The following is a 26,645-nucleotide window of genomic DNA, read 5'->3' as shown; positions in this document are numbered from 1 at the left end:
GGGAACTCAGCACACGCTGGTGGGCGAACCCACAGAAGAGCCTGGGATAAAGGTCACAATCACTGATTCATAGAAATTACACAACTGACACTAACTGATTCTCCTTAATAAAAATTGTGAAATAGATTAAAAATTGTAATCTATGTGGTTATTCCGCAGTCTCAATCCCTCACTTCTGCTCTCCCTTTCCCACTATTCCACCCTCACACCCCACTCCTCAGGCAAGTCTGCTTATAATTTTCAGGTCCTAGCATTACTCCACTTCTAACTCTAATCTTATCCATAACGCTAATAAGTCCATTAATGAACATCCCTCTACAAAATAATGTAATTTTAAAAGGAAATTCCAGAAAGGGAAAGCACTTGCTCATAATATGATTATAATATAATATGTTATATTATTAATACACTAATAATATATTATGTTATAATATTAATATGTAATAATATATATTAATATTATGTTGCTTATACTATTATTATAACATATTATATATATTATAACATAATTGGAATTTCATGTATAAAACAAAAAAATTTACAGGGGTCATTAAAAAGGCAAAATTATCTTCAAAGGCCTCCAAATTTGAAGTGTTATTTTTTTTTAGCATTTTTATATTACATTTTTTTCCCCTCTCTCTTTTGGAGCAACAAGATAGTGAAATTTAAAATGGTATTAAGATGAAATTTTGGAGAAGGGATAATAATATGTACATTTTAACTTGGAGTAACCATAGCCTTTAAAGTATAACAGTACTAAATAATGCACAAGGGGAGGTTTGGGTAGGAAAGATTGACAAAAGGAATCATAAACTAATGAGCCTGAGACAGTGAGACCAATTAGAAAGCTACTCAGAAAAACCAAAAATTATGATATCTCATGTATGCTCTGGGGAAGGGCTAGATCAAACTAATTTGAGAGATCTTATTAAAGCAGAATGTAAAAGGACTTGGAGATGCACTGAGAGGGAGGCAATGGTAATGTATGCCTCCAGGGCCTATCCAGTCTTCATTCATTACTATCTTTAATTCTCACACACTATGTACTCATTTTCTAACATGCACAACAATTACCATAAAGCTAGTGGCTTAAAATAATATGCTTGTATTATCTCGGTTTCTGTAAGTCAGATTCAGGCACAGCGTGCCTGTGTTCTCTGTGCCCAGTTTCACGAGGCAAAAATCAAGGTGTCATCTGGTAGGTGCTCTCATACTGAGTGAGGTTCAACCGAAAAAGGATCGGCTTCCAAGTTCCCTCAGGATGTGAGTTTTCCTTGTAGCTCTAAATTCCATGGCAGTTTTCTTCTTCAAGGTTATCAGGAGAATCTCCTGCCTAAGTGTGTAAAAGACAGATACGATACAACGTAATTGTGGAAGCGATTCTGCCATTGCTTTAAATACAGCATAACCTGATCAAGGGGTGACTGACCTGCCTTTGCCATATTCTACTGTCTAGAAGCAAGTTCCAAATTCCCCCACCCTTCAGGGGTGTCGGTCATTGGTGTTCATCTTAGAATTTTGCTCACTACAGAAGTTACATCACCCTTGAGAAGACAAACCCACATCGCCATCCCTAATAAAAAAAAAAAAGAAATAATTTCTAGTCAGTGTGTTCTGGGCTGAATTGTGTTATCTCCCATATTCACGTGTTGAAGTCTTAGCCCCCGGTTCTTCAGAATGTGGTTATATTTGGAGAAAGGGTCTTTAAAGACCTGATTAAGCTAAAATGATGTCATTAGGGTGAGCCTTAATCCAACATGACGGTGTTTTTGTAAAAAAGAGAAAATTTGGACACACATATATAGACAAAAGACTGTGTAAAGACACAGAGAAAAGACTGCCATCTACACACCAAATAGAGGCCTCAAAAGAAAGGAACCCTGACGACACTTTGATTTTGTACTTTTAGCCTGAAGATTTATGAGAAAATAAACTTCTGTTCTTTAACTCATTTAGTCTGTGGTACTTTGCTATACCTGCCCTAAAAAACTAACAGTCAGTTTCCAATATGTTGATTTTTGTCACAATTTATAGAAAGACATTCTAATTTTTTTAATATTTTTATTTTATTGATTTCAGAGGGAGGAAGGGAAAGGGAGATAGAGATAGAAACATCGAAGAGAAAGAAATTGATCAGCTGCCATGCTCAACCAAGTGGCCCAGCTTAATTCATTTTAATGTATTCACAATAGGACATCATAACTGACCTCCATAATTTGTTTAACTTTTTTTGGATGGAGGGATTAAAATATTTAGTAATATATAGTTTTACTATCTTTTATAACTTTTGTGATCATGTGGAGAGAACTGTATTTTTAGAGCCTTTTAGGAGACAAATGTGCAAAAAATTACTTAAAGTGAAGATGACTTGACTCATTAATTATTCATTGTACATATAGCGAGTGCTTAAATTACTAGACTTTTTGGTGTTTGGGATACATGGGTAACCACAACAGACAAAAGTTCCCATCACAATAGATATTACAATCTAGTGGGAAGAGAGAGACATAACTAAAACAAATCTGTAAATTATAAGTGTATGTTTAAAAGGTGATAATCACTTTGTGAAAGTTTTGAAAAATTAAAAATGAATAAGAGAATGTGAATCAGAAGTGTAGATTGAAGGGTTAGATGTTTTTAATGTGGACAGTCAGGGTATCTGAAAACAGACTTACAGAGGTCAAAGAAGTGACTTTCCACAATTTGCAGGAAAACAGACTCCTTGCAGAAGAAACAGGCAATACAAAGGCCCAGAGGCCAGGCATTCTTGGGAAGCAGCAAGAAGGTTCCTGTGGAGGAAGTAGAGTGCATGAGGGGGAGATTAATATTTTGAACAGAGGAGTGATATTTTGGTTATTGGACTGAGGCTAGATTGTAGGAAGGGAGCAAGAGCAGAAGCCAAGGGACCATTTAGGAGGCCATAGCAACGATCCAGGCGAGAGAGGGTGTTGGCTTGGAGAGCTGGAACTAGTGGAAGTGTTCGAAAGGAGTATAATTTGGATATATTTTGCAGCAATGAACAGTAAGATTTATTTTCTCCAAATTTATTCTACAAACATACTTGCAAAAGCGATTGAAGATATATGTAAAAATAAATGAACTTGATAATGTTTAGTAATAGAAAACTGGAAATAGCCTACCAAAAGACGTCTATATAAAAAAAATTGGCTAGATCAATAAAATAAAATCCAACAGTCATTAAAAAACAAGGTAGGGCACCCCTATGTTCATTGCAGCATTATTTACAATAGCCAAGATGTGGAAAGAGCCCAAATGTTCATCAGTAGATGAGTGGATTAAACACCTATGGTACATTTACACAGTGGAACAATACTCGGTCATAAAAAGGAAGAAAATTTTACCCTTTCCATCACCATGGGTGGACCCAGAGAACATTATGCCAAATGAAATAAGCCAGTCAGAGAAAGACAAATGCCATATGATTTCACTCACATGTGGAATTTAATGAACAAATTGAACTAACAGGCAAAATAGAGACAGACTCATAGGTAGAGAGCAGGCTGACAGCTGTGGTGTGAAGGTGTTGGGGGTGGTGGTGGAGGGATTGAGCAAAATAAGGGGGGAAAAACAACTCATGGGCACAGACATCAGAGTGGTGATTGCAGGGGGAGGGATGTGGGTAGAGGAGGAAGAGGGTAGAGGAGGGATAAATGGTGATAGAAAGAAAAAAAAGAAGATAGGTGCTAACATGAAAAGATGGGCAAGACCTCTTCATAAAAGAAAAATGCAAATTGTAGAATAAGTATACATTATGACTTGCTTAAAATTTGAAAAGACCTTATAAAAATATAGATTTTATATGGTTATAAATTTCTTAAACTAGTTAACATGATGGATTAAAATTAAATTTAGGAAATGGAAAAAGGATTTTGTTTTTTATTTCTATATCTTTTGCTACAATATGACTTTTATAAATTACGTGTTAATTTTCTACCAGTACGCGTTATTAAATGTACTATTTTTGAAGAAACATATTATACTTAAATTTTCTTCCAGTATGATAATTTTTGGCCTTACCTCACAAACACAACTTAAAATGGGAACCAAAAGAGCAACAATCTCCCCCAAAATGAGTACTAATTTTAGTGAACAAAAACATTAAGGAGTATCACATAAAACAAAAGTGTTTCTGTGCTACCACTGGAAAATACACAATGAAAATAATAATCCAGAGCAAAAGTGAATAAAGGCAATCAGTATTTGCTTTTGCTGGTCCATGACGTAAAGAACCGGGTACGCTACTGATGCAGGAAAAATTAATGGGCAAGACTTTCCAGACAGAGTGGGAGTGAGGCTCTTTTAATAGCTTTAGAAAACAGACTTTCTAAGATTTGCACTGGAGGATGGGGTGTGGTAGAAGATTTTATTGGCATGGAGTTACATTTCTTGGGTTCCACAGTTCCGTCCCTTAAAAGGTGCAGCGTTGGGGGAGCAGAGCCAGAAGCAAGGCCAGTGTCCAGAGCGTGGGCTCCAGGCCCAGCCGGGGAGGTTCAGCCGCCCAGCTATTAAAGTCCACTAGTCCCTGTGTCGGGTCCAGCATGGCCAGCGAGCAGCATGTGGGGAGGGGAGGGCAGCCCCTTGGGGCAGGAGTCCCAAGAGGGCCAGTGTATGAGAGACAGAGAGAGGGAGAGAGAACTTCTGTTGTTTGGAAGTTTAAATATTCAGGTTTTGCGCACTTGCAATGGCCAGGGCCATCCCAGCCACTGACTGACTTCCAGGCGTGATTGACGGGCAAGTATCTTCCCACGTCACTCAGGCCTTCCTGGGCATGTGTCCATCTGGTCTTCCTTTCCTGTTAAATAACCAGGTTATTACAATGACGTCACTACTGCGTGCAGTAAATATAGCACAGCTTTTGCTTTCACAGTTGTTCAGTCGTTGTCCATTAGAACTATCTAGAATAAATTTATTTTTAAAAATTAAGTATTTCCATCCATGTGGAGCTTCTAAACTGATTCTCGCTTTTCCATCAGTTCCCCCTATACAGTTTCTTATTTCTGGCTGGCAGTCCATATTTGCCTTTCCTTCTGAGTTCCAAGTTACTATTCTCTTGCCTCAAATAGATTGTCCAGAAAGTTCTGGAAGAAATCATTTCTCCCTAGAAATGTTCTCATTTCTAGGTGATTTCATAGAAATAAATAATTTCTGTTCCCCAGTTTTTGTTTATTTTTAAATTTCTATTATTAATCAGAATCTGTTGTGACTGGTTAGTGAACTATAGATGCTATTGTTTGCTTAGTTAGGCAGACACAAATTAAAATAAAGTCCATGAATGACACAATCTGTTTTTGGTTACTCCTTCAACAATAAACATTTTTTTAAATGCTATGAAGAAAATAAAAAGATAGTCAGTGATATTTTAATGTGATCAGTTTGATCTGTGTTTTAGTTTGTTAGTTGCTGTAAAAAGTACTACAAATTAGGTGGCTTAAATAACAAAATTTATTTTCTCATGTCTGGAGACTGAAGTGGGAGATCAGGGGTTGTGTAGATGGATTTCTTTTGGAGGCCGTGAGGGATGTATTTGTTTCAGGCCACTCTCCTTGGTTTGTGGGTAGCTGTAGTCTCCCTGTCTTTACATGGTCTTCTCTCTGTGTTTATGTCTAGATTTCCTTTCCTTAAAGAATACCCATCATGCTGGATTGCAGCTTAACCAATGACTTCGTTTTAACTTATTTACTTGTTGAAAGACCATATGTTCAAATAGAGTCACATTCTGAAGTACTGAAGATTAGGACTTCCACATACAAATTTGGGGGTGAATACAATTCAGCCCATAAATCCTGGGTTCTACCTTCAGCATCACAGTTGCTACCACAAAATAAAAATGACATGTTAAAGGGAAAGTTTGGAGTGATCTTAACAACTTTAAGCTAAGGCTGCAACGGAGGAAATACCTTTATCTGATGATCAGCCTTGTGATATCCAAATACACTCTAGCGATAAAGCCATGAAGCTAAAGCATTAGTCAATCAATTCAACTGTTAATATGCGCCATACACACGCTTTTCTAACCTCAGAAACTGTGTCCTCTCTTAGTATATACAGTATTTTAGGGACACCTTGTTCTTTAGGGATCAGGTGGATAAATAATATAACAGTAGAAAATGCTCAACAGTAGAGATGCTTTTTTTCTTCTACTTACATCCATTTACAATTATTTATTTTTTTATTCCTTCTATTCATACTTTGCCCCCCTTTCCAAAAAAGCCGCCATCGTTAATTCTTAGCCTACATGCATTTCCTACCAAGTATCTGACAATCTATCAAATTATCATTTTAAAGAAATTGTATATTCTCCTACAGTCTGTGTTCTTGCTCCTATTATGCACATTAATAGATACTGTGGAGATGAGTTGTATTAGTTTCCTATTGTTGCTGTAGCAAATTTTTATAAACTTGGTGAATGAAAATAACAAAAAATATTTTCTTACAGTTCTTGAAATCTGCAGTCCAAAATGGGTCTCACTGGGCTTAAATCAAGGTGTCAGCGGGACTGTGTTTCTCCTGTAGTTTAAAGGGGAGAATACTTGTCCTTGCCCTTCGTGGCCTCCAGGAGCTACTTGGTTCCCCTTCCTTCTCAAAGGCCTGTGGAGTCTGTCTCATACTGCATCACTCTCACATTGATTTTCCTTCCTCCCTCTTGGAAACACATGGGGCAAACTCAGATTATGCAGGAATATTTCCCCATCTCAGTCAGCTAATTAGCAACCTTACTTCTGTTTGTCACCTCAATTTTTCATTGTCATGGAATGTAACATATTCACAGGTTCTGGGGCTCTTTCTTCCTACTATAGCTGTGAACCAAGGACTGATTCCAGATTCTAAATAGGGACACATTAAACACTGTAAGTAAATAATAAGCACTTAATAATTAGGCACTATTATTATCATTATTATATTGTGAGCTGGACCAGCACAAGATAGTGGAGATTTGACAACGTGGCCAGAATTTAATGAAATGGTCAGAATGGAGGCCTCACCACTTTCATTCCAGCTACATGGCTGTGGAAAACGGGGGAAGCAGCATTTGGACAAGCTGATTCTGCTTGTAAGAAATCAAATTTGATCTGAATTTTTGAACAAATGCTTCACTGCGGACAAATATGTAAAACAGTAAATGCAAGCAGAATTTTCAAAGAGCAACTGCTAAATATAGGGTAGTTTTTGCACGAGGGAGCCCAGAAGGTCCCTTCCCAGATGCCACAGCAGTGCTGAGGAAGGAAGGCGCAGCAGCAGACTCGGTCGCTGTTCAGCATGATTTTCCCACCACTCCATAAACAGGGCTGGGTGCTCGACAGTGAGGAATACTGGGGCCTGGCTCTGCCAACCAGGGCTGGGGCCTGGATGACTATGGAGATCCTGAGGCACAACTTTGTATTTCTCAAGTCTGTGCTTATAGTTTGTAAATGAAAACGTATGCTTTTATCCATATGCTACAGTTCTGGGCTTTTGCTGGTTCTGCTACCATCCTGAATTATTCATGGAGTTTTGCCATGTATGAGTCTGTTCTCCAGAGAATGACAGTCTATATGATGTCTCTGATCATAAAATTCAACCAAGGACATAATTTTAGATATGTTTGCAAAAATAAATCTGTAAATGGTTTGCTTTATTTATACTTGTTTAAAGATATGGACATAATATAAAAGCCTCATTAAATTTATTTAAAAATCACTCAATTCCCTCCTATGTTATTTTTTTAATTCAGTATATTACTTTCATAGTACATAATGAAAAGTTTAATATATATAGATATAAAAGTGTAAAACCAATATAAGTTGAAAAGAACTGTTAAAAGTTATTACAAAGTGAGTAAAACTTTTTCACAGCATTTCTAAAACACTCTTTTTATCCTAGCAGTTGGTGATTTGTTGCCTATTCAAACAATTTTCAAAAATGATTCTATTTTTTGCTTGAAAAGTGTGAGAAATTCTAGCTCGAAAAGGTACTTGTCATGAAGTTACATACAAATGAAAATATAAGCTAAGAATAGCGATACCATCTGAACCATAATTACAGTGCTGTGCTAGAATCTGAATCCCAGTAACTTCCTAGAAATAATTATTTTTAAGCAATGAAAACTAGTTTTAATGCTTTAAACTTGCCTAAATTTTAAGGAATATTAAGGTGCCAACTCTTTTAAAGTTACTTTTCCTAAAGTTGTTTTATTTTAGAATTATGAGTAAGAGTTGATCCAAATTGAGTAACAATTTATAGGAGTAAACAGCCCAAGTGCCCATCAGAAGATGAGTGGATAAAAAAGCTGTGGCACATTTACATGATGGGATACTATGCAGCTGTAAAGAAGAAGGATCTCGTGCCCTTTGGGACAGAAATGGAGGGACCTGGAGAGTATTATGCTAAGTGAAATAAGCCAGGCAGAGAAAGACATGTACCACATGATCTCACTCATATGTGGAATATAATGAAAAAATTAAACTGATAAACAAAGTAGACCCATAGACATAGAAGCATGGAACAGACAGGAATTTCAGAGGGAGGCAGGGATGGGGGAGTGGGTGGTGAAAGACTACTCAAAGAATTTGTATGCACAAATGCATAACCCATGGATGCAGACAATAGTGGGGGGAAGGCCTGAGGGGAGATGTGAGGTGGAGGGGATTAATGGGGGAGAAAAAAGGGGATAACTCTAATACTTTCAACAATAAAGATAAATTTTTTTAAAAAGATCTCAAATTACACTGGTTTTTAAAATTAAATTTTACTTAACTTTGCTTAAATTTACAAAAAAAAAGTTAATTTTAAAGGCATCTGAAATGTTTACACTTCTAAACTTACCAATAACTTGGCTAGCTGGCAAGGCCTCTATTTTATAGATAGAAAATTTCTGCTATATTAAGGCTTAAATCCTTTTTCACTAACCAGATATCTACCTGATGAATAATTATTATCAATAATAACAAAATTAAGAATAGCTATCATATATTGAATATATAATAAATATATGTTTCAGACATTATACTAGGTACTTAAAATATATTGTCTAATTAAAATCTCATAATAATTATATGAAGTAATTATTTTGCTTTGAAAATTAGGAAACAAGTTCAGAAAGATTAAACATTACTTAACCTTACTCAGTTTTTATCTTTCAAAGATATTGTGGGGCTTTATATTAGGTTATGCAGTTTTAGGAAAGGTGGTCTGTGGCGGAGAGGTATGGCAAGAAGGAGAAAAACATCAGAATTTTGGTTTTAGATAGAAATGTCTTAAGAAAAGTCTCAACAAAAGATAACTTTATATTATAATTTAAAGTTTGGGATAAACACACCTAGTGCTAATTTTATAGAATCTAGCTCTCCAAATGCAGCTCAGTTACTGCTCTGTCTTCTGGCCCTTTATATTCGGATTGAACCACTGTCTTATGAGTTTTAAATGGGCAACATTGCTAGTTCCTGCTCTTTACCTAGTTGGATGTTTACAACTTTCTATAAACCAAGTCCAACTGATTATGTACCTTGATTTCTAGAGATCCTAGTCACACCAAAGAAGAGTGTTTGATAAAGCTAAATAAAACTTGGTCATTAGATATGAGCAACTGTAAGTTAACCATAAATTTAATCTTTCTGTTCATTTTTTTCAGAATGGAGTAGGTAATTAATAATAGTTGACATAAATATATACTCCTAGGAGCCCAAGCCAGTGTGGCTCAGTGGGAGAGCTTTGGTCCACGCACCAAAGGGTGATGGGCTGGATTCCCAGCGAAGGGCACCTACCTGGGTTGCAGGTTCATTCCTCGCCCCGGGGGCACTTGCAGGAGGCAACCAATTGATGTATCTCTTTCACATGAATGTTTCTCTCTCTCTCTTTCTCCCTCCCTCCCTTCCACTCTCTCTAAAAATCAATGGGAAAAAATATCCTTGGGTGAGGGTATATACACACACACACACACACACACACACACACACACACATATATATATACACACTTTCTTTTAAGTTAATTCCATCATATTGTCTTTTGTATATTAAAGTTTGTGAAACAAATTTCCTAATTTAATGCTTCCTACAATTATTGCATCATAATTCTTGCCCAATTCAAATTCAGATATTTTTATTTAATCGCTATCTTGAATTCTTGCATTTATTTTGGGAATAATTTCTTGTAATTTTCTTCATATCATTTAACTATTTTTTAACCTTATAAATGTATTTAGCATCCTATGATTGGTGCATGTTAATCATATTTCTTTCAGCAGTATCTTGGGTTTACCATGTGAAAGGCGAGCTACCCAGGTGGTGTTGAGTAATTAAAAACCTCAGCTAGCCAGGCCGGCGTGGCTCAAACGTTGAGCATGAACCTATGACCCAGGAGATAACAATTCAGTTGCCAGTCAGGGCACATGCCTGGTTGTGGGCTTGATCCCCAGCAGGGAGCATGCAGGAGGCAGCCAATCAATGACTCTCTCATCATTGATGTTCTTATCTCCATCTCCATCTCCCTTCCTCTCTCTGAACTCAATAAAAGACATATTTTTCTTTAAAAAATTACCACTCCATTAAAAAAAAAGCCTCAACTAGGGAGAATCATACAGCTTTTGCTCCTTTGTAAAAATGTTTAAATGAGTAACAATGCATCTTTTAATATTCAATTTAACTCAATATTTTATTCATTGTTACAATGAAATACTTATTATCTAATCACATGAAATATAATAAAAATTTGAATGTCTGCACTTTTTCATATACCAGGGATTCTCAACTTTAGCTGCACATTAGAATCACCTGCAGACCATTTAAAAATATTGATTGTCCTGCTCTTGTCCCAGAACCATAAATTCAAAACCTCTGGTGGTGGGGTCCAAGCATGAATATCTTTACAGTTGATTCTAAAAACATTGAGCTTTGAGAACTAGAAACTTTTTAAAATTAAATTTACATGAAATGGGGATTAGGGTTTTCTTTTAAGCTAGTTCCACCATATTGTCTTTTGTATATTAAACTTTGTGAAACAAATCTCTAAATAGTGTCTTATTTAGTTTTTCTGTCCTACATATTTGATGTGTATTCAAAATCTGTGGAAGACACATAAAATAACCTCTATTTCTCAGCAAAATAATAGTAAATTAGCAGTATCTTTTTTCTATATATTTAAAAGTATATTTGGTGTTTCATATAACCTCATAAAAATGGGAATACTGTTCACTGATATTGCAAAATACATAGTTAAATAGTTTAAATTATTACCCATTTTATATGATTATATTTGTGGTTTATATAGTGTCAATATAATCACAATATATCTAACATTCTTGGTTAATCTAATAGTGTGAAAAATACTTCCTTTTAATATATTAATGTAGTTTGGCTAATGATCTCAGGAGCTAGACTGTTTAAATGTCACATTCAACTATTTACTAGTGAAAATTTAGACAAGTTATTTAGCCAACAAATGGAGACATGTATTTTCAAAAGTAGCTTTGAGTACTACAAATTGTATAGGTCATTATAATAGTACTTGGCCCATTAAAAATGTTAAACAAATTTTGTTCTTGCTATTTCAAAATTAAGATTTATTAATATTAAAAGCACCAATAAAGTTTCTATGATCATCTTTGTCCCCTAGAAATACAACATATGGTATGAGAACCAAAACTTGAAGTAGGAATGGCCCTACTTACTATCACTCCATGGTCAATTCAGGAATCAGTACTTCCTATTTCTAGGATTTAAGATTATGTAGGCCTAGAAGTCCTATTGACAGAGGGATAATATTTTCACCAGGGGAAATAAAAGGAATTTCCTTAAACTTTAATCCATAACTACTGCCTTTTGCCTTGGACTCTGTGCCAAGAGACCAGCAGAAAAAGAAAGGAAATCTACTCATCTACTTACTGATGGGCACTTGGGCCATTTCCAGATCTTGGCTGTTGTAAATAACGCTTCTTATGACCATAGGGGTACATATATTCTTTGGAATTGGTGTTTCAGGATTCTTAGGATATAAAAGACCCCAAATAGCCTTAGCAATCTTGATAAAGAAGAACAAAGTTGAAGGTATCACAATGCCTGATATTACACTATAAGGCCATTGTAATCAAAACAGTTTGGCACTGCCCTAAGAACAGACATATAGATCAGTGGAACAGAGCAGAGAGCCCAGAAATAAACCCACACCTTTATGAGCCATTAATTTTTGACAAAGGAAGCAAGAGTATACAATGGAGTAAAGATATTCTCTTCAATAGATGGTGTTGGGAAAATTGGACAGGTACTTGCAAAAAAAAAGAGAGAGAGAGAGAAACTAGACCACCAACTTACACCATACACAAAATAAACTCAAAATGGATAAAATACTTAAATGTAAGTCACAAAATCATAAAAATCCTATAAGAAAACAGGGGCAGTAAAATCTCAGATATCTCTGGTAGCAATATTTTTGCTAATATATCTCCTAAGGCAAGGGAAACAAAAGAAAAAATAAACAAATAGGACTACATCAAACTAAAAAGCTTCTGCTCAGCAAAAGAAATCATCCACAAAATGAGAATGAAACCCACTGTAGGGAAGGACTCTCCATTCTTCAGAAAGAGGTGAAGTGGCTCTTATAAAATGAGGCAGAAAATAACACATTTGGCTTCTGGATGATCCAGTAGGGTCTCTCTCTTGGTGCTGTCTTCCTTAAATTTAAAATATGCAGCAGCCTGAACCTATGGAAAACCTGGTTACCAAGGACCACCAGAGAAGGAGACCACTCAGAGATGAAGGCCTGGGTTCCCCCATCACCTAAGTCACGTCACTCATGAGAGATTCTATTCAAAGGTGATGGCAATCTAGAAGAGGTCGTGGAGGAGGCAGGCCAGTTGTCGTGGCACAAACTGTATTTTTTAACTTCCTATTATAAGTTACTTCAGAAAATGAAAACTGCCAGAATCATGGACACCTAGGGTAAATTTATAGTTCAAGTAAACTCACTTTAAGGTATAACTGGATATAAATGATGAAAAGAGTAGACTGTCTTCTAACCACTTCTGGGACAAGCATGTGTGATTGGTGTCACCAGAGATAACAAAATGCAAGTGCTGCAGGGGCAAGTAGTCTCCCTATCAACCAGAGTGGTATTTTTTAAGAAGGTGCTAGGCAAGCAAAAACAACAGATGTCCACTGCAATGAAGGACAGGAATATTGCTGACAGAACCACAGTGAAATACCAGATGTCTAAAAATCCCATGATTAACTGAAATATCCTGGAATAAAAATGGAAAACATTAGCAAATAAATCTTAACCCCAAATTAAATTATTTAGGATAAAGAGCTATGACTATATTAAATTCTAAAATATTCATAGTATGTATGAAGAGGTTCCTAGAAAATTCAGGACCCTGCAACAAATTAATTCTAAGTATAACTGAGGGTTTTGCCATTTATTGGAGAAAACAGTTTACCAAATAAATATACCTTTTCAAAATGATTTTAAAGCAGAGAACTTAGAGTATCAGTAATATCTGTAAGTTTTGCGCAAGAAAATTTTATGATGTGTAAATTTATGGCTTTATAACTTTATGTGAAGGTATATGTAGCATTACAAGTGTTCCACATATACCCCATCAACCCCTGGCAACTTTTAAAAATTTACCCACTAACAATTCATTTGTCCAGCAAAGTGTCCCTAGACTTAATTTTTCATTCCTTTGGAAGTATGTTCATACTGCACTGTGTAGATTCCAAATTCATCAATTATAGCATTTTGGTGATTATTTAAGTCTCATAAATGTTTTTATGAAAGCACCATCATAAAGACATTAATTTAAATGAATGTAATTAGTATAATGTTTCAGATTCATTAAGCTTAATTTATTCAGTTATTCCTTTTGATATATCATTTTTACAAAAACTAGAACAAGCCCTTTAACTTGCAAAATAAATTTACCAATTGATTGTACTGAACTTCAGAAAACCTTAATGCATATTAATAAATTTAATTTTACTTCATTTGATTTATTTGTTCTTGCATAGATTAAGCTACCATATGTGTTTTGGAAACTAAATGTAAAAATGCTATGAAATGCAATTTACAAATGTAGTCATTCTTTGAAATCTGGAAATAGATATCTGCATACAATGTTATCATTGGATAATTAAGTATAACTTGCTCATTTTCTTTCAACATCATAAATGCTTCTATTGCAAAGGTTTATCTGATCCCTATAGGTATTTCATTAGGGAAGTGCTATCATCTGTGGATAAAAATGACAATAATTTTCAATGACTAAGAAGAAATTTGTGTCCAAAGGGCAATAGGATCCAAAGGCTAAATTAAAATCACCAACCTTATATTCCAAGAATTCTGTGAAGTATTCTTGTTAGTAACACAATATCAACAATGTGTTTATTATTGCTCCTTCTTTGAAGATGCATCAGGTAATATCAGGTGTATTAATTCACATTAGTGTCAAAAACAGAACTGCCATAGAGAATTCAGCAGTTACTTACAGCTCTCTTGCCTTTAGTCTGAGACTTTATAGTCAAAATACTGTGTTCAAGAGTTACTCAGATTAGTTTTTGGGGGTTTTTTGCAGTGTAGTTCTTTTGTCATTTGAAATTAGCTAAACTGATTTGCTTTTTTTTAATACCATTTCTTCTTGATTTTATTTTTTTGAGTTTGTGAAAAACTACGTTCTAAACCTTAAAACTAAGCAAAAATTTATACTTATAAATGTGTCATTTCCCCCTACATGCTGTACTATTCAACTACTCACCCTTTCCATTAATTTCAAACTACCCCTATTAAAAACTGACCTTTTATTGTCTGGTTTACTCGTCCTTTGTTGTTTTACACAAATGAAAAAATATATGTATGTTTTCTTACTTTTCTTTGAATAAAAAGCTAACATTCTGTAGATTCTCATTTGCACTCACTTCTTTTTATCTAACAATATATTCCAGATATTACCCCCTACAAGTTTATTTTATAAATAAATATTTCTACAATATGTGGATATATCATAGTTTCTTCAACCAATATCCTATACATGAGTCCTGAGTTTGTTTGCAAGGTCTTGTAATTACAATAATGCTGTGAATAATAATCTTGCAATATCTATTTTCATATTGTTGGAGGCTGTACCAGTCTACATGCCCACCAGCAAGAATGAGGGTTCTTTTTCCTCCACAACCTCTCCAGCACTTGTTATTACCTGCCTTGTTGATAATTGCCATTCTCACAGGTATGAAATGGTAGCTCACTGTAGTTTTGATCTGCATTTTCCTAATAGCTAGTGAAGTTGAGCATCTTTTCATACATCTGTTGGCCATTTTATGTCTTCTTGAGAGAAGTGTCGTATGACCCAACAACTCTTCTTCTGGGTATCTATTCAAAAAATTTAAAAATATTTATTCACAAAGATATGCACCCTTATGCTCAATGCAGCATTATTCATGGTGGCCAAGACAAGGAAACAACCAAAGTGTCCTTCCATAGGCTGGATGAAGAAGATGTAGTATGTACATGCAGTGGAACACTACTCAGTCTTAAGAAAGGATGCCATTTGCGACAACATGGATGGACCTTGAGAAGCTAAATAGGTCAGACAGAAAAGTCAAGAACCATATGATTTCTCTCATATGAGGGATATAAAACTGAGAGCAACAAACAAACAACAAAAAACAAAAATTCGTAGACAAAGACAACAACAGTATGATGTTAGCAAAGGGATGGGGGATGGGAGGATAGTAAAGGGTAAAGGGGGTCAAATACATGGTGGTGAAAGAGATTTGACTTTGGGTGGTGGGCACACAGTGCAATATACAGATTATGGATCATAGAACTGTGCACTTCAAACCTATATAACTTTATTAACTAAAGACACCCCAATTAATTTAAAAATACTATGCAGCTGTAAAGAAGGACCTTTTAGCCTGTAGCACAGCATGGAGGGAACTAGAGAGTATTATGCTAAGTGAAATGAGCCAGTCAGAGAAAGACAAGTACCACATGATCTCACTCATATGTGGAATATAATAAACAAAATAAACCGATGAACAAAGTGGATCCAGAGACATAGAAGCATGGAACAAGCTGAGGGATCTCAGAGGGAAGGCGGGGAGGGGGTTGTGGGTGGGGAGAGATTAATCAAAGAACTTATATGTTTATAAGTGTAACCCATGGACACAAACATTGGTATGGGGAAGGCCTGGGGGTGGGATGGATGTGCGGTGGAGGGGATAAAATAATAATGATAATAATAATAATAATAATAATAATAAAATAATAAAATAAAATAAAATAGGTTTTGTTGCTTTTAATGTTTCTGTTTAAATTCTATTTTTTTATTATTGTCAAAACAACGTTAGAGTTTGTTTCCAAATTTGAAAATACATTTGTCCATTCTTTTCTATTTAGCCTTCTAGATTTTTTTATAACAATGCATCATACAGTTGGATTTTGATTTGGTAGCTAAATTACTTTTTTCTCTTTTATAGGGCATGTAATATCCATTTGAGTTTATTGATATGAAAAATATGTTCAGTGCCAATTTTGTCATATTATTTTATGATATTATTAAGTATATTATAATATATCTTCTACATTTATCTATGCACCTTTTTTCACTTTTACTTACTGAAATTTCTTTTTGTATTTAGGATGGCTTAATTTTTTGTTCTAGAAATTACCTTTGTATGTGTATATATATTTAAATACACTATTTTTGGTTTTCTAATTTAATATTTTGAGAAAGTGATGAGAGATTTGGATATAATCAGCCACTTATAACTCTGCTATTCACAATTCTTAGCCAGAATGTATGTATGTATATGCACTTTTAAAATATAACATTACAGTTTTCTGATATTAAGTTCCAGATCATTAAGTTCCAGATCTCCATTTTTCCCCTTTTTTATTAAATTTATTGTGGTGACATTGGTTAGCATGATCATATAGATTTCAGGTGTCAGTTTCTATGTTACAAGATATGTCCATTTCACTGTGTGCCCCGCCACCCAAAGTCAAATCTTCTCCTTTCACCATATATAAGGACCCCCTTCGCTTCCCACCCCCTTCCCTCTGGCAGCCACCACACTGCTATTTGTGTCCATGAGTTTCAGTTTTATATCCCATTTTCTATAAAAATAGGTACGTTGAATTTATTTTACTATCTTTCTTTGGCCTAAAGTCTACCTTCTCTATTGTCTCCTTAACTCCTCCTCTTATATAAGTGTTTAGTGCAAAAGCTAGTAGGCTAGTAGGTTTTTTAATCCTACAAGAGAAATACAGAGAAGTTGAGGAGGCATATGTTGTTTCTTCTATTTTGGCTCTTCAGCTATTTCTTAAGCAGTAAACTCTCATCACCATCTGTGTGTGTGTGTATTTTAACTTTTATTAGTTTTGTCTTATATATACTAATATCTTTTCAACAGTCAGGTTTCTAAATTACCAAAGCAATAAAACTCAGCATCTATGTACACAAATCACACATGGAGCTCAGGCATGCATGAGAAAGAGAAACGGGTAATAAGAAGTGGAATCAAAGATTATTAAAATATAATTTTATGCCTGATTTGGTTAGAATTGGCCTGATTTCATTAGCGCTTCACATTAGCAGCTGCCAATTTAGTATAATTTGGACCGTAAATTATTGATGACAAAATATAATTAAATTTCTTACCAAGTTTAAGGATCTTTGCAGCTCCTTCGCTGTTATAAAGAGAAAGAAAAACCTTGTGGCATGTAGTCAAGGTTACTATGTATAAAAGGTATGCTCTACGATGACATTAGTCAAGATACAAAAGTTTTAATGACATAAAATGACATCTCTTCTACTCAAGAATTTTCCAGTATTTTTCAGTGTTTCCTTCTCCCCCCCCCCTTCCTTCTCTTCTGTTTCCATGCCTTCTTCTAGGTCTCCAGCGTCCTATTTACTGGGCTCCTACTATTCTGCCATGAACTGATGCCGTGTTCTGTCTAACATGGGCCACAAAACAAATAGCAGCAGCCTCAGAAGAATTTGATTTAAAAGAGTGGCACACTTGGAACAATTAGGTTCAATTCAAATTAATTTCTTTTCTCTTTGAACTATGAGAAGTATATATTTAACTGGATTGTCATAAAAGGAGAGAGTGAGGTGTCTCTTCAGCAAAATAATAAAGAAAAAATATGATGAAGTATATGTGGAATGCTTTAGATTAAGAAAGAAGAAAATGAAATTGGGATAAATATATAAAATAAAAGAATAAGAATAATTTAATTTTGAATTATGAAAATATTATAACTGCTTTAAAATTACTTAATATCTTTCAGTTATATTTTATATCCAAGGACACTGGCAATGAGAGTTTTCACTCAATGAACTCCTATGGGTTTAATTTAGTTAACATGGAGTGGGTGAAATTACTAATAAGGATTATAACATTTAGAAGAATGCAAGTCTTGTGATTAGAAAAATCACCCTTTTAGTTCTATAAGAGAGAAATGCCCAAGATGAGCGATGTTCCTTAAAGATAAAATTAAATCATAATTGCACTAGAAATAGGTCTATGAATCTTTAAAGAAATTGGAGACACTGATTCAAATATAGATTTATAAAACGATACACTGTCAGAACCAAGGGAAGCTTGAAAATCATGTACTCCGATCTCCACTTTTACATTTGAATAATACATAAATCCAAGGAAGGCTTGAAGAGATGAGGAGCCTAAGGTATGACTTTCCAAATGAAGGCTACTTGGTCTGCTGAAAGAAGTGGCAGGGGGCTTATGGTCAAAGCAGATGATAACATATGAGGGCCCCGGATATCCTTTAGTTGCTTAGGAACTTGGACAATTCTGGGTAGTTCAGCATGCAGTGGAGAGATTAATAAAAGAGAAGTTGGCAACTTAAAGCGATGTGAATGCCAGAAGCCAGAGACAGAAACAAGTCCTTCATGAGAACAGACCAAAAACCAATAATGCAGGGATTGAGCAGCTGCTATTGTCCTGAGTTTGAAACAAATGAGTTCCTGTTATCAAACGTAGCCAGACAAGGTCAATTTCCCTGGAAGTTGCACTCAAAATAATAGGCGTAGGCCAGAAGCCAATTTTCTACTTCTTGGTGCTCTTTCAGTACAATAAAACAGTATGCTTTTAAAGAGCCACTGTCCTGTCTGGGTTGGGGGAAGGCTTGTTTCTAATAGAGGACACAGTCTCTAAGTTGGACAGGATAAAAAACTGGCCAAAGGTCCAACAGCTAGCAAACAGCAGGCTTAGAACTAGAACCTGGATTTTCTAATTCCTGGGTTGCTCTGTATTTCACTGCCATTCTTTAATTTTAATGTTTTAGGAATAGAAGAATAAGACAATTTTTACACCTACTGCAGAGTATGATCCTAGGTAATAAAATCCAGATAACAAATATTTTCAAGTGAACAAATAAAAATACTGAAAACAAACCAACAAAAGGTACACAAATATGGTACAAAAGTTTAAATTGTCCGCTCCCGATAATAAAATCAGTATAGCCTTCTGATTCATCTTCCATAGTTTTCCATTTCAGATGGATCAGCATTTAAATGTTATAGAAATGAATCCATGTAACAACTAGAAAAAATATAGGATGTAGTTTATTGTCTTAGAATAGGGAAAGGTTTCTAACCATTATCACAAAACCTGAAAGCACAAAGGTAAAGCTTTTGCAATTTGCCTGCATAAAATTTTCTGTATAAGTGAAATACCATAATCAAAGTCAAAAGACAAAAAAGTAACTGTTTATGCAGTAAGTAGGGCAGGAAATAGGTCGTTTGTCTAATTAGCTCATAAAATAATGGGGGGGGTGATGATAGCTCATAAACAGGAAAAGAAAACCAGTTCTACTCAGAAAACATACAGAATGACAAAAAAAGAAAAATTCTCAATTTGGCAAGTATTGATCAGTTTGCTGGTGATAATTCTGTTTAGCACTTACTGTATTATGTACTTTGAAGAATGTTTTGAGATTGACACATTTACAATATTGAATCAGTAGATTTATCTAAAGCTATCTACAGAGTATGATTTGATTTCATAATTATTACTATTTTGCCAGTTATGCACTGTCTAAGGAATTTATACACTTGTCCTTTTGGCATATGGGTAATCTCACAGTGTTCAACAAATTCTAAATGACAAAAAGAAGTAATCATTACTTTCATCTAATGCTATAATATTTGGTATGACTACCTAAATTCTCCTGAACTTTACCTTCAGTTATAAGAACCCAGGTCCTTTCAGGAACTTGGGATCTCTGATTTGGGTAGTGTCTTAGTTGTTCTAGTAATGAAACATTTACTGCTTATTTTTTCAGATAATATCCTGCAGTCATTCTAACTCAAGCAGAGTTTTAAAAATGTTAATTAATATAAATTGTCATCATACTAGCAATTATTTCAGAAAGTTCAATTACTGAAAAAAACACCTCCTGGATTTTGGCCAATAGCACTAATACAAACTTTCCAAAATTTCCTCTAATGACTAAACTTATGCGGATTAAAAAAAAAAAGAATACTTACACTGAAAGTAAAGATCGGTGGAAAACACTCTTAGAATTTTAGGGAAGAAACGTTATTAAGACAGATGGAATTGCACTGAGAAAAATCTCCCTAAGGTTAAATTTATGGTAATCTTATGAATATAAAGGAAAACCCATTGTACCCTGCAACAAGAGAAATTGTATAACTGATATAGACACACATGAACTGTATCATCGGGAAAACTGGGCTACTATAGTTCCTTTTTATAACTTGCAAAATATTATGTGGAAGATTATTGGGTTTCCACACCTATCCACTCTTACCTAATAATCACCCAATAAAGAATAGAAAAAATTTCTACAAAAATAAAAATTAAAAAAAAAAGCAAAACAAAAACTGGGTAAGATGAAGGACAACTTGGTAAAACTGCAGTATCTAGAATGGTTATTCCCAAAGAAAATGGGGCAGAGGCAGCAGAAATTTTGAATAATTTTACATATTTGCAATTTACGTTTATCATATCCCATTTAATCATACATTAGGAGTTAGTCTATTTGGTTATTATAAAATGTTATCTTGGAGAATAGATTTGTACTAGGCCTAAAATTGCTAATATTGGGGCTTTTGAAAGTTTCGAAAGCTGCTCACAGCATCTTGAGATCCAGAGTCAACTTTAAAAAGGAAAGGTTTGTAGTGCACAAATGGAAAGTTTGTAGTTAAGGAAATTGGGTTGTCAAGTCCCTAATCACCCTCTAATCTGGAAATATCTTTTTTGAATCTCAGGTGAGGCGAAAACAACAAAACAAACTGGAACACAGAAAATGTATATTGAAAAGCTAGAGAGAAAAAAAATCAGGAAAAACACACTTCTAAAAATAATCTACGTTATATTGTCCAATTGATTTACTAAAGAAAAAAAAAACCCTCAATATATATATCACTGAAGCAATTATATTTTATTTTTAATAATCTTTCCAAATCTATAATTATCAAAGAATTTCTGGCTTTCAAAAGCACTAGACAGTGCAATATTAAAAATATACCAGTAACTCCCTTCCAATCTTTTTTTATAGGATGACTACACATTTCAAAAATTTAACTAACTTGAACTGGAAAAAAATGTAATTATTCCGGGTAAAAATAGTTGAAAGGTTAGATTTTACTTCTACTCTTACAGTATGATCTCAAGCTAAAAAATTTAGCATGCAGAGTCCGTTCATTAGGCTGAAAGTCTTCCCTCAAGAACCTGCAGAAGCCCAAAGTCAAGGGCATTGAGTTTTCACCAAATAACAAAGAATTTGTCTCAAAATTTGCATCCATTGAACCCTAAGAAGCATGGTTTGCCCTAGCTATGTAACTACTTACTGCTATCTACTTATTTGAGCATTACTACAGATTAGCAGTCTATTTGTTCTGCAAATAGAGTAAATAAAGGTGTTTTGAACTTCTTAGGTGAATCATAGAAAGAAGAAAATGTTTCCTCAGGAGAAACAGACTTGGGCTCAATGGTCAGGAAGGGGCTCCCTTTCATCCACTGAGGAGATACAAAATTTCTAGTCTGTTTATCATTCAGACAGATTTATTGACCAAGTTTAGATAAGTCAAGTTTTCCACATACTGAAGGGGGGTTGGGGGGAATATTTAGAAAGAAAAATAATAATTTTGTTTTTAAATATCCAGAAATTCCTTCTTGCTTATCAAAGAAAGGTGAAAATAAACTATATTGTTTTTCATTTTGCTGACCTAAATAATAAACATAATATGAGGTTTCTTATGTGATTCCCTTATTTGCAAATTTCAAAACTCACATTTGGCATAACGATGTCTGTCCAGTTAATAATATGTTTTGTTTTGTTTTGTTTTGTTTTGTTTTGTTTTGTTTTGTTTTGTTTTGTTTTACTAGAGACCACTCTCTTCAATTACATCTTATCTATAAAGACAGAGAGTTGCTTGACTTCCAATGCATCTAGATTTTAATAAGCAACTCTATTTTTCACCTTCCCCAGTGATTGAAACCAGGTTGTTTTTCATTAAGTTAAAACCAGGCAAAATCAATGTCTTAATTCTTTGCAGTTTGTTATCTTTCTAGACAGATGATCTTGTAGAACACAATGTGTCACAGTCACACACTAAACTTTAGATATTTAATCCCAGGAGATTTCCCATCATCAAAGTGTGGAAAGAACACTGGATCTCCTAGATAAAAAATAACTTCAAGAAATAAGAATTTACCTTTGTTGCCTGGCCAGGCGTGGCTCCGCGGTTGAGCGTCAACCAAGAATTCAGGCGATCACGGTTCGATTCCCGGTCAGGGCACAGGCCTGGGTTGCAGGCTAGATTCCCAATGACTCTCTCATCGTTGATGTTTCTGTCTGTCTCTCTCCTCCTCCTTTCCTCTGTCTGAAATCAATAAAGATATATTAAAAAAAAAAAGAATTCACCTTTGTCAGTTCTAAGATTCTAGTCTGCTTTGTGATGTACATAAAACTGCCTACATGTGACTATGTATGCTTTTTCATAATAATCAGCAAGGAGAAAATAGACTTTTAAACCACGCTTTTGTCAAAATAATCTCCATACATATATGTGTTCTGAACTCATTTCTTATTTTTCCCGTTTTTAATGATAAAAGTAAGAAGTGAGATGGGTGTCTACAAATGGAAACAGTCTTATTTCCCAAATAAACAAGTATTTCCATGTAAAGTTTCTTTTGTTAAGATTATGATAGATAAATACAGAGAAAGAGGGAATAAGTGTACTTCTTTCCCAAGAAAGATAAATTTTCTTATGACACATTAATTTTCAAGTTTTGACATTCAATTTATTTTCAACAATTGAGAGGTATAGCAAATCTAGATTTAAACATTTTGAGATGCAGATCAGATTAGGATCTACATAAATGTTATTCCTTTTAGCTATTACTGTTAATTGATGAAGATTACTAAAGTGTGTTTACTGAAAGTGTAGTCATAGTAATATAAACAAATTATTTGAAGCCAGCTTAGTGGCTTTCTCCTTCTGAAAATAATGTAGAAAAAAAGCAACACTTTAAGATAATAAATAGAACCATTAAGTAACAGGCTTTTGTTCAAATGATTTTATAATATTTTAAATATCAAAATTACAGATATTTACAATTAATATTGTTTAAGGAATAATAAAATGGATAGAAACAATGTAGTTTTATAATAATGTGTTATGCAATAGTATAATTAATTTCCATTCTTCATTATTTTTAATTAGTTTTTTCATTTACTACTTTAAAATTTTTTGTAACAGAAATGCAGTTAGGTTTTAGAGATTGGCCTGGAATTTAAGACTAACTTACCCTACCTTAATGCACATTCATAGTATATGTTTGATAGCAAAAGAATTCTTTGGACCATAAAACCATACATCTTGATACTCTGGTTACTATGTTATAGGCCAGTAATAATAAAACTGAAAGTTTGACTGATTCTCTCATATTTTAAATTTTTAAGCAAATAGATTTAGTAAACTTCATTCTTTGAAAAAATGTTATACTTTGCTACACTTATTTAGGTGTATTTATATAAGTTTCTTAAATACTATATAACTATTATCTTTACTAAATATTATGATAAAAACCTTTTGAAGGAAGGATAACTCATTAAATACTAATAAAATGCCTCATGGTTTAATTCCTTTTTTAAAGAAGATGGGCATAAATAAGCAGGTGAATGACATGAATAACCTCTTATGCAAATGTTGAGTTTTATTAAATGAAGTTGTTAATTAGTAGATGAGTGGATTAAAAATACTATGGTATCTTTACACAATGGAATACTACTTAACCTTAAAAGAGAAGGAAATCTTACCTTTTGCAACAACTTGGATAGACTGGGAGAGTATTGTGCTAAGTGAAATAAGCCAGTCAGAATAAGACAAGTACCATGTTATTTCACTTATATGTGGAATCTAATGAACAAAATAAACTAACAAACAAAATAGAAACAGGCTCATAGATACAGAGAACAGACTGACAGCTGTCAGAGGGGAAGGAAGTTGGAGGCTGGGTGAAAATGGTAGCGGGATTAAGCAAAAAAAACCCAAAAAGAGCACAAAACACCTCATCCTAGCTGGTTTGGTTCAGTGGTTAGAGCGTTGACCTATGAAATGAAGGGTCTGGTGTTTGATTCTGGCCGAGGGCATGTACCTCAGTTGCAGGCTGGATCCCAGACCCAGTGTGTGTGGGGGGGAGGGGGTCATGAGGGAGACAGCCAATTGATGTGTCTGTCTCACATCAATGTTTCTCTCTCCTTTTGCCTCTCTGAAAAACAATGGAAAAAACAAAAACAAAAACAAACAAACCAAAAAACCTCATAAATACAGACAATAGTATAGTGATTACAAGATGGGGGAGGTAGAAGAGGGTAAAGGGGGCATAAATGATGATGGGAGAGTTGGAAAGGTGAACACACAATACAAAATACAGATGATGTATTATATAATTGTGTACCTGAAACCTATATTAACCAATGTCACCCCAATAAATTCAATTTAAAAAATCCAAATTCTTCATTTGAAATTCTGTATCTCATATAAGAACGACATATATATGACTATAAATAAGATGGTATCAAATTCTAAATTCATCATAAGTTCTTAATAGAATAGTTTGATTTGTAAATTTAAATTATTGTTTGACATTTTTTATGTAGGCTTCTGGTTGTTGAATGGATAGATGTGTAAAAGATAGATGATAAATGATAAATCCATGTGGTTTTTTGTTTGTTTGTTTTAAATATATCTTTGTTGATTTCAGAGAGAGAAAGAGAGAAGGGGAGAGAGAGAGATAGAAACATCAATGATGAGAGGGTCATTGATTGACTGACTCCTGCACGCCCCCAACTGGGGATCGAACCCAAAACCCAGGCATGTGCCCTGACCGGGAATTGAACCCCGATCTCCTGGGTCCAAGGCCGATGCTCAACTGCTGAGCCACACCTGGCCGGGCTCCATGTTTTTGAGATAGGAAAAAACAGGAAAATAGAAGAGAGAAAAGAGAGAAGCAAATTATTTTTTAAAAATATACATAAATACACAAGATATTATGGGCTTTGCAACTGGGAAATAAACACAGGTTACCATAATTAACTGTATTACAATAAAAATAAAATTGTACAAGGAGATGAAAGTTATTTTAGGGGAGGACAATCATACAAAAAAATTGAAGAATCCTGTCCTTTACCATTGAGACATTCATCTATGTCTTCAGAAACTTGCCATCTTTAAATGAATCTACGTTTTAGAACCCATCTTATAATATAATATGTCTAGAGAAATAAGACATTATAATTAATATTTGCATATTATTTGAACAAGTATTGTCATTAAACCTGAAGAAGTATTTTTTACAATGTCCAGAAGAGTAATATATAATTTATGGTATTTTTTTCAATTCTTTATTTTACATATTTTTTCATTACTTAAATTACTGTATATATGTCCAACATAGCTTCTCCTTTCTAAAGTCATCAAAACAACTTCCAACATGTCATAAAATAATAGTTTTTCTTGTAATCTGATTTTCTTATTCTAATTTTCATAGTTAAAGGGAAAATCTTTCTAATAAAATCATAGTTGACATGCTATTTTCCAAATGTCATCAACTTTTTCTTTTTACATACATCTTTAATAGGTTTCCCCTTTTTCATACATATTTTACTGCAAAAATATCTGCCATCAATATTAAAATATGAGTTATCCTGTATTGTTATACACAGCTTTCTAAATGCTATTAAGTCCAATTCATTATGTAGTAGTTCAATGGCATAGACCATTCATTCATTTTTTAATACAAAATTTCTCCCTGATCAATGGCCTTTGAGTTATACTTACCCTTGTTTTGCCACTTTAATTTTGGAATATATAGACAAATAGGGTATATTTGTGTTATAATTTTTTTAGAAATTTTAGGAAATGTGTAATAATGAATACACAAGTGTTTGTAAAGCTAACAGGAAAGCAGACGTTGTGACTACAAGGACTGAAAATTGAAGACTTTCCTTAGGATTAGCACCACATATACAGCTAAAGAATAACTTGGCTTATTAGCACCAATAGAAATTCTTACTATTCATGTAATTATTTCATTTTCCTTACTCAGCAAATCCTTGCCTTCAAATCATGAACAGAACACCTTTGGGTTTCTTCCTGA

The sequence above is a fragment of the Miniopterus schreibersii genome (genome assembly GCF_964146895.1).
Source record: "Miniopterus schreibersii genome assembly, chromosome: 5".
NCBI classification, from domain to species: domain Eukaryota; kingdom Metazoa; phylum Chordata; class Mammalia; order Chiroptera; family Miniopteridae; genus Miniopterus; species Miniopterus schreibersii.
The sequence above is the reverse complement of the archived record's forward strand: the minus strand, read 5'-3'. Positions refer to the sequence as shown.